An 8,224-nucleotide genomic window follows, 5' to 3' on the forward strand; every position below is an offset into this window, starting at 1 on the left:
AGAATCCCATCAACTATTAGGTTTCAGGTAAGACTCAAATGCAGACTATGTTGAAGTAACAATGTTTACTACAGCAACAGGGGCAGGACAATGACAGGTCAAGGCAGGCAGGGGTCGATAATCCAGAGTAGTGGGGCAAAAGTACTGGACGGCAGGCAGGGTCAGGTCAGGCAGAGGTCGGTAAACCAGAGTAGGGGCAAAGGTACAGGACGGCAGGCAGGGTCAGGTTCAGACAGAGTGGTCAGGCAGGCTCAGAGTTAGGACAGGCAAGGTCAAAACCAGGAGGGTGAGAAAAAGAGAGACTGGGAAAGGCAGGAGCTGAGAAACAAAACGCTGGTTGACTTGACAAACAAGAAGAACTGGCAACAGACAAACAGAGAGCACAGGTATAAGTACCCAGGGGATAATGGGGAAGATGGGCGACACCTGGGGGGGGGGTGGAGAAAAGCACAGGTGAACCAGTTCAGGGCGTGACATCGACAAAGGTGGACTTTGTCACATGCACATTGTTATTATATTTATATAGTGATGTAGTAATTATGTGTGAGCAGATATCATTTAATCAATCAGTCAATCAAACATATTATGTTCATCACAGATCCTGGAGCTACAGAGAGAAGAGAGGAGTTACAATTTACAAGACTGATGAGAAATGCAAGTATTTATGCATGTGTGTGTGTGTGCTTGTGTTCGTGTGTGTGTTTCTCACCGCATCCTCTAGTGCAGACTGCTGTTGGTTGAGGGTCTTGGGGAGCTTCTTGACAACCCAGTGAGGGCTGCTTGACACTAAGAACACATCGGCCTGTGGGCCCCCTGCTCTAACTGCTTCATCTTAGAGAGAGAGAGAGAGAGAGAGAGAGAGAGAGTGAGAGAGAGAGAGAGAGAGCTTGTGAGAGAATGTGAGAGAAAGAAAGAGAGTGTGTGTGTGAGAGAGAGAAGAGAGAGAGAGAGGGCAGAGAGAGAGTGTGTAGAAAGAAGAGAGAGAGGGTAGAGAGTAGAGAGAGGGTAGAGAGAGAAGAGAGAGAGGGTAGAGAGAGAAGAGAGAGAGGGTAGAGAGAGAAGAGAGAGAGGGGTAGAGAGAGAAGAGAGAGAGGGTAGAGAGAGTAGAGAGAGAGGGTAGAGAGAGTAGAGAGCGAGGGTAGAGAGAAGAGAGAGAGGGTAGAGAGAAGAGCGGGTAGAGAGAGAGGGTAGAAAAGGAGATTAGAGGGAGAGAGGGGGGGGGGTTGCTTGCTGTGAGGACAGGGGGTTAACTGGGATAGGCGTCCCGGTAGCGGGACATCTGTCTACAACTTCCGGTGAAATTGGAGGGCGCCAATTCAAATAAATAATCATACAAATTATGGATGGATTTAAACATTTTGGTACATACAAGTATTTTATATTGGTTAAAAGCTTAAAGTCTTGTTCATCTTTCTGCATTGTCTGATTTACAATAGCCTTTACAGCGAAAGTATACCATGCGATTGCTTGAGGACGGCGCCCCACATCAACATGTTTTTCAACCAGCACAGGCTTCATAGAATCACAAATAGCGATTAAATAATCACTTACTTTTTGAAAATCTTCCTCTGATTTATAATCCAAAGGGTCCCAGCTATAACATGCATGGTCATTTTGTTAGATAGAATCCTTCTTTATATCCCAAAAAGTCAGTTTAGTTGGCGCCATTGATTTGTGTAATCCACTCGTTCAACATGCATACAAAGGAATCCAATAAGCTACCTCTAAACTTTGTTAAAACAAGTCAAACTATGTGTCTATTTAATCCTCAGGTACCCTAAAATGTTATTAAACTATAATATTTCATATGGAAAGAAATATGTTCAATAGAAAAGCAAAATTAGCATGTCCTTGTCCTCTTCATCACACGCCCACAAACTGATTTACAACTGTGACTCGGTGCCAAAACTCAAAATTCTTCCTCGTTTGGGAAGAAACAAGCCTGAAATCTTGAATTGCAATCTGGGAGCCAGATTTAACATTGTCCCTATATGTTGTAATGGAAGAGCATGGAATCTAAAGAAAAACAACAATTCTGGTTGTTTTTTCTTTGGATTTTCTCCTACCATATCAATTGTGTTATAGTCTTGTGCATTACTTTAACATTTCTACTAACGTCAAAGTGTTTTCTATCCAATGCTACCAATTATATGCATATCCTAGCTTCTGGGCCTGAGTAACAGGCAGTTTACTTTGGGCACGTCAGTCAGACAGGAAGTGGAGAAAATGGAGGCCTATCCCAGAGAGGATATGAGAACTTCAGAGATGCTGGGTTCAGAACTATCATTATAGTACTGTAAAAAGAAAGAAACAGAGAGGGCTTAAGTAGTCTTAAAAACACACACCACAGGATGCCTCCAGTGGGGGGTTGTCTCCAGTGGGGGGTTGTCTCCAGTGGGGGGTTGTCTCCAGTGGGGGGTTGTCTCCAGCGGGGGGTTGTCTCCAGTGGGGGGATGTCTCCAGTGGGGGGTTGTCTCCAGTGGGGGGTTGTCTCCAGCGGGGGGTTGTCTCCAGCGGGGGGTTGTCTCCAGTGGGGGGGATATCTCCGGCGGGGGGTTGTCTCCAGTGGGGGGTTGTCTCCATTGGGGGGTTGTCTCCAGCGGGGGGTTGTCTCCAGTGGGGGGTTGTCTCCAGTGGGGGGGATATCTCCAGCGGGGGGTTGTCTCCAGTGGGGGGTTGTCTCCAGCGGGGGGTTGTCTCCAGTGGGGGGGATATCTCCAGCGGGGGGTTGTCTCCAGCGGGGGGTTGTCTCCAGCGGGGGGTTGTCTCCAGCGGGGGGATGTCTCCAGCGGGGGGTTGTCTCCAGTGGGGGGTTGTCTCCAGCGGGGGGATGCCTCCAGCGGGGGGTTGTCTCCAGCGGGGGGATGTCTCCAGCGGGGGGTTGTCTCCAGCGGGGGGATGTCTCCAGCGGGGGGATGTCTCCAGCGGGGGGTTGTCTCCAGCGGGGGGATGCCTCCAGCGGGGGGTTGTCTCCAGCGGGGGGTTGTCTCCAGCGGGGGGATGTCTCCAGCGGGGGGGATATCTCCAGCGGGGGGTTGTCTCCAGCGGGGGGATGTCTCCAGCGGGGGGTTGTCCCCAGACGGGGGGTTGTCTCCAGCGGGGGGATGTCTCCAGCGGGGGGTTGTCTCCAGCGGGGGGTTGTCTCCAGTGGGGGGTTGTCTCCAGTGGGGGGTTGTCTCCAGCGGGGGGTTGTCCCCAGTGGGGGGTTGTCTCCAGCGGGGGGATGTCTCCAGTGGGGGGTTGTCTCCAGTGGGGGGTTGTCTCCAGTGGGGGGTTGTCTCCAGCGGGGGGATGTCTCCAGCGGGGGGATGTCTCCAGCGGGGGGATGTCTCCAGCGGGGGGTTGTCTCCAGCGGGGGGTTGTCTCCAGCGGGGGGATGTCTCCAGCGGGGGGATGTCTCCAGCGGGGGGATGTCTCCAGCGGGGGGTTGTCTCCAGCGGGGGGATGTCTCCAGCGGGGGGATGTCTCCAGCGGGGGAATGTCTCCAGCGGGGGGATGGATAGTGTGTAATCTGAGTCTTGCTGTGTTCTATAAAAAATAGTTTAGAGAGTTTGTCTTGTTTCTGTTAAGGAGGAGAGTTGCAGTAAGAACGAACATCGTTCTGCCTCAATCACTAACTCATGCAACCACACACACACCCAAACACATTAGCACAGGCACACACACACACACACACACAAACACATTAGCACAGGCACACACACACACACACACACACACAAACACATTAGCACAGACACACACACACACACACCCAAACACATTAGCACAGGCACACACACACACACACACACACAAACACATTAGCACAGGCACACACACACACAAACACAAACACATTAGCACAGGCACACACACACACACACCCAAACACATTAGCACAGGCACACACACACACACACCCAAACACATTAGCACAGGCACACACACACACACACACACACACACACACAAACACATTAGCACAGGCACACACACACACAAACACAAACACATTAGCACAGGCACACACACACACAGGGATTAATTGCTGCTGTGATAGTTCTTTGGAATAATAACCAAACGTTTCTCACAATGACCCACACAGAATCCATGATGAGGATGCAGAGGAGGACAGGGGGAGGGAGGAATAACAAGTTGAAAGGGAGAGAGTGGAGGGTCTAACATAACCACATTCTGAACTGATGTGTTTGTTTTTCAGTGTGTTTGACACTTACACAGCGTAAGCACATTAAAAGCCAAACTGAAGCAGACAGTGCTTTTAAACAACTGACAGGCAGACAAGTGGAGAGCGACAGAAGACTGGACAGAGATGGTGAGAAGGAGAGAGAGAGAGACAGAGGATTGGAGTGAGGACTGGAGAGAGAGGAGGGAGAAAGATGACTGGAGAGAGAGAAAGAGGACTGGAGAAAGGGAGTGAGAAAAAGGAGAGAGAGGGCTGGAGAGAGAGGAGAGAGAAACCAAGAACTGGAGAGAGAGGAGAGAGAAACCAAGAACTGGAGAGAGAGGAGAGAGAGAGAGAGAGAGAGAGGGAGAGAGAGGACTGGAGAGAGAGCAGAGAGAGACAGAGAACTGGAGAGAGAGAGAGAGAGAGAGAGAGAGAGAGAGAGAGAGAGGAGGACTGAGAGAGAGCAGAGAGAGAGAGAACTGGAGAGAAGGGAAAGAGAGGCAGAGGACTGGAGAGAGGGAGTGAGAAGAAGGAGAGTGAAAGGAAGAGAAAAGAGAGGGGAAGAGCGAGAGATACAGATGTAGAATGAGAAGGAAAGAGACACCAAAGACTGACAGGGAGAGAAAGGGAGGAGGGAAACAGAATGGAGGACAAGAGAGGTGGTTAAAAAGAGAGGCATGGACAAATGAAAAAATGAGAGAGCAAGAAAAGAGAGAGATGGAGGGAAATTGTATTTCAGATTTAATTTCCCCACTGCGGGAAGAGAATAAGAAGAATTTTCAGATATTGATGACTGAGGAGCCATTGAGTATTCATAGGCTTGTGTGTCTGCTTCTAAATCAGTCTCTCACCATGAAAATACCTCACACTCAGAACATGGAGCATCTCTCTTTGAGATAGAATAACTGATTTCCATAGGCTTAGAAACAGAGAAGTAACACACACACTGTCGCACTGGCTGTGTTTTCTGAAAGCTAGAGGGAAATCCTTTGGTGCCTGTTCTGTTGTTTTATTCCGAGAACAGAGATAAAATACATCAAACATAGGATAACGCACCACAAACAAACTCTGACACACACAGACAGTGAAGTGTGCATACTGTAGCAGGCAGATCAGCTTTGCCTGAGGCTCAGACGAGAGCAGCGATAAGTCCCTGTACTGACATTTAATAATTATAAGAGCCTCCTTGTCCACATGGGTCCTGTGGCTCTCGCTCCACAACTAGATGCACCAGAGTAGATGATGATAACAGCAGCAAAGTAAACATACATATATTTCTCCAGTGAATGTCAATTGTATTTCCTGGATTCCTCACTTCCACTCTGCTTGTCTCCTTCTCAAAGTATATGAGGTTCCAGGTAGAGAATGCAGTCCTACCTGCTTCCCACAGTGGACACGCAAAAACAACAAATGTATGGCTGCATGCCGAAGTCCTTTTGGATAAAAGCAACTGCTAAATATGACTATTCTGTTATTATTAGAGGTCTAGGCTGTGGTCTTGGTGGCTCTGGGCCCATGCAGGCTTTTGTTCTAGTTTGAGGTAGACTGGTGTCATTCCCTCTGGTCCAAATCTTTCTTCAACATGACCAGCACTCCACCCACTGATGGACTGAGCTTCTGTAGGACACACAGAGAGTAGACACAACATAAATAATGGGTGTCCCAAATGGCATCCTATTTTCTATAGGGTGCCTATTCCCTATGGGCCCGGGTCAAAAGTAGTGCACTAAATAGGGAATTAGGGTGCAATTTGGGACACAACTATAGCCTTGCTTTGTCACGTGCTGACCTTAGTTCCTTTTTTATGTCTCTGTTTTAGTTTGGTCAGGGCGTGAGTTGGGGTGGGCATTCTATGTTTTGCATTTTAGGTGTTGTATTTCTGTGTTTGGCCTGGTATGGTTCCCAATCAGAGGCAGCTGTCGATCGTTGTCTCTGATTGAGAACCATACTTAGGCAGCCTGTTTTCCCACTATGGGTTGTGAGTAGTTATTTTCTGTTTAGTGTTTTTGTTGCACCTTACAGGACTGTTTCGTTTTCGTTCATTCTCTTTGTTATTTTGTTTTGTGTTCAGTTTAAATAAATATATTATGGACACTTACCACGCTGCGTGGTCCGATATTTCATACTCGTTACATGCTTGCCAGGCTTACAGCAGTAGCATTACTACATGGTATGGCAATAAAAACTACAGGCATATACACTGCACAAATAGCATGTCTAAGACTGGACTGAGGTTAGAAACATCGCTTTGAGTGTCAAAAGAACTCTGCCGCCCCATCTGTCAAGTCCTCTCCACCTGTTCTGGGTCCATCTGAGTGGTTCCATCCTGGTACACCATGGTTAGAACCAGAGCACTGGCCTACCTGGCCTCCTTCAGCACCCTGCCCCTCTCCTCAGGACTCAACTTCCCAGTATCCCTTTCTCTGGGACATGGCTATGTTCAGACAAGCTTTGGATTGGTTGGACTGGGCCTGGGGGTCACTAGCTGCTTCCCCCCTCTGGTCCTGTTTCTGGGGTGATTTGACCCTGGTTAGGTCCAGGTTTGGCTCACTTCAGCTTGAATGGTTTGGGAGTTTTGGCTTGTCGATTTTGGGGGGTGTCTGAACTAGAATGGTCCCTGGTTGATTCAAACCCTCTCTCCCCCAATGGGACACCCAATCTTAGCCTACCTAGGTTGGCTGGGGGTCTATGCAGGGATTTAGGGTTTAGGGCTAAGCCCTTGGTTCCCTCAGTCTTGTGAAGGGTCTTGCCATTCCTCTGAACTCCCAGGCGTTTTCCAAATGACCTGACGATGAATGCTGGAACCAAATAATTTACTATTTTGCTGTGTTTACAAAAAAGGACAGTTACCCATAATGAGCTTTAATAGAGTGAACAAAACCTTTCAAATCAAATCCAATGTATTTATATAGCCCTTCGTACATCAGCTGATATCTCAAAGTGCTGTACAGAAACCCAGCCTAAAACCCCAAACAGCAATCAAATCAGATGTTGAAGTACGTTGGCTAGGAAAAACTCCCCAGAAAGGCCAAAACCTAGGAAGAAACCTAGAGAGAAACCAGGCTATGAGGGGTGGCCAGTCCTCTTCTGGCTGTGCGGGGTGGAGATTATAACAGAACATGGCCAAGATGTTCAAATGTTCATAAATGACCAGCATGGTCCAATAATAGGTCTGGGACAGGTAGCACGTCCGGTGAACAGGTCAGGATTCCATAGCCGCAGGCAGAACAGTTGAAACTGGAGCAGCAGCACAGCCAGGTGGACTGGGGACAGCAAGGAGTCATCATGCCAGGTAGTCCTGAGGCATGGTCCTACGGCTCAGGTCCTCCGAGAGAGAGAAAGAAAGAGAGAATTAGAGAGAGCATACTTAAATTCACACAGGACACCGGATAAGACAGGAGAAGTACTCCAGATATAACAAACTGACCCTAGCCCCCCGACACAAACTACTGCAGCATAAATACTGGAGGGGTCAGGAGACACTGTGGCCCCATCCGATGATACCCCCGGATAGGGCCAAATAGGAAGGATATAACCCCACCCACTTTGCCAAAGTACAGCCCCCACACCACTAGAGGGATATCTTCAACCACCAACTTACCATCCTGAGACAAGGCTGAGTATAGCCCACAAAGATCTCCGCCACGGCACAACCCAAGGGGGGTGCCGAACCCAGACAGGAAGATCACATCAGTGACTCAACCCACTCAAGTGACGCACCCCTCCTAGGGACAGCATGAAAGAGCACCAGTAAGCCAGTGACTCAGCCCCTGTAATAGGGTTAGAGGCCGAGAATCCCAGTGGAAAGAGGGGAACCGGCCAGGCAGAGACAGCAAGGGCGATTCGTTGCTCCAGAGCCTTTCCGTTCACCTTCACAATCCTGGGCCAGACTACACTCAATCATATGACCCACTGAAGAGATGAGTCTTCAGTAAAGACTTAAAGGTTGAGACAGAGTCTGCGTCTCTCACATGGGTAGGCAGACCATTCCATAAAAATTGAGCTCTATAGGAGAAAGCCCTGCCTCCAGTTGTTTGCTTAGAAATTCTAGGGACA

This window comes from Oncorhynchus kisutch, linkage group LG16 (assembly GCF_002021735.2).
Source record: "Oncorhynchus kisutch isolate 150728-3 linkage group LG16, Okis_V2, whole genome shotgun sequence".
In the NCBI taxonomy this organism is placed as follows: domain Eukaryota; kingdom Metazoa; phylum Chordata; class Actinopteri; order Salmoniformes; family Salmonidae; genus Oncorhynchus; species Oncorhynchus kisutch.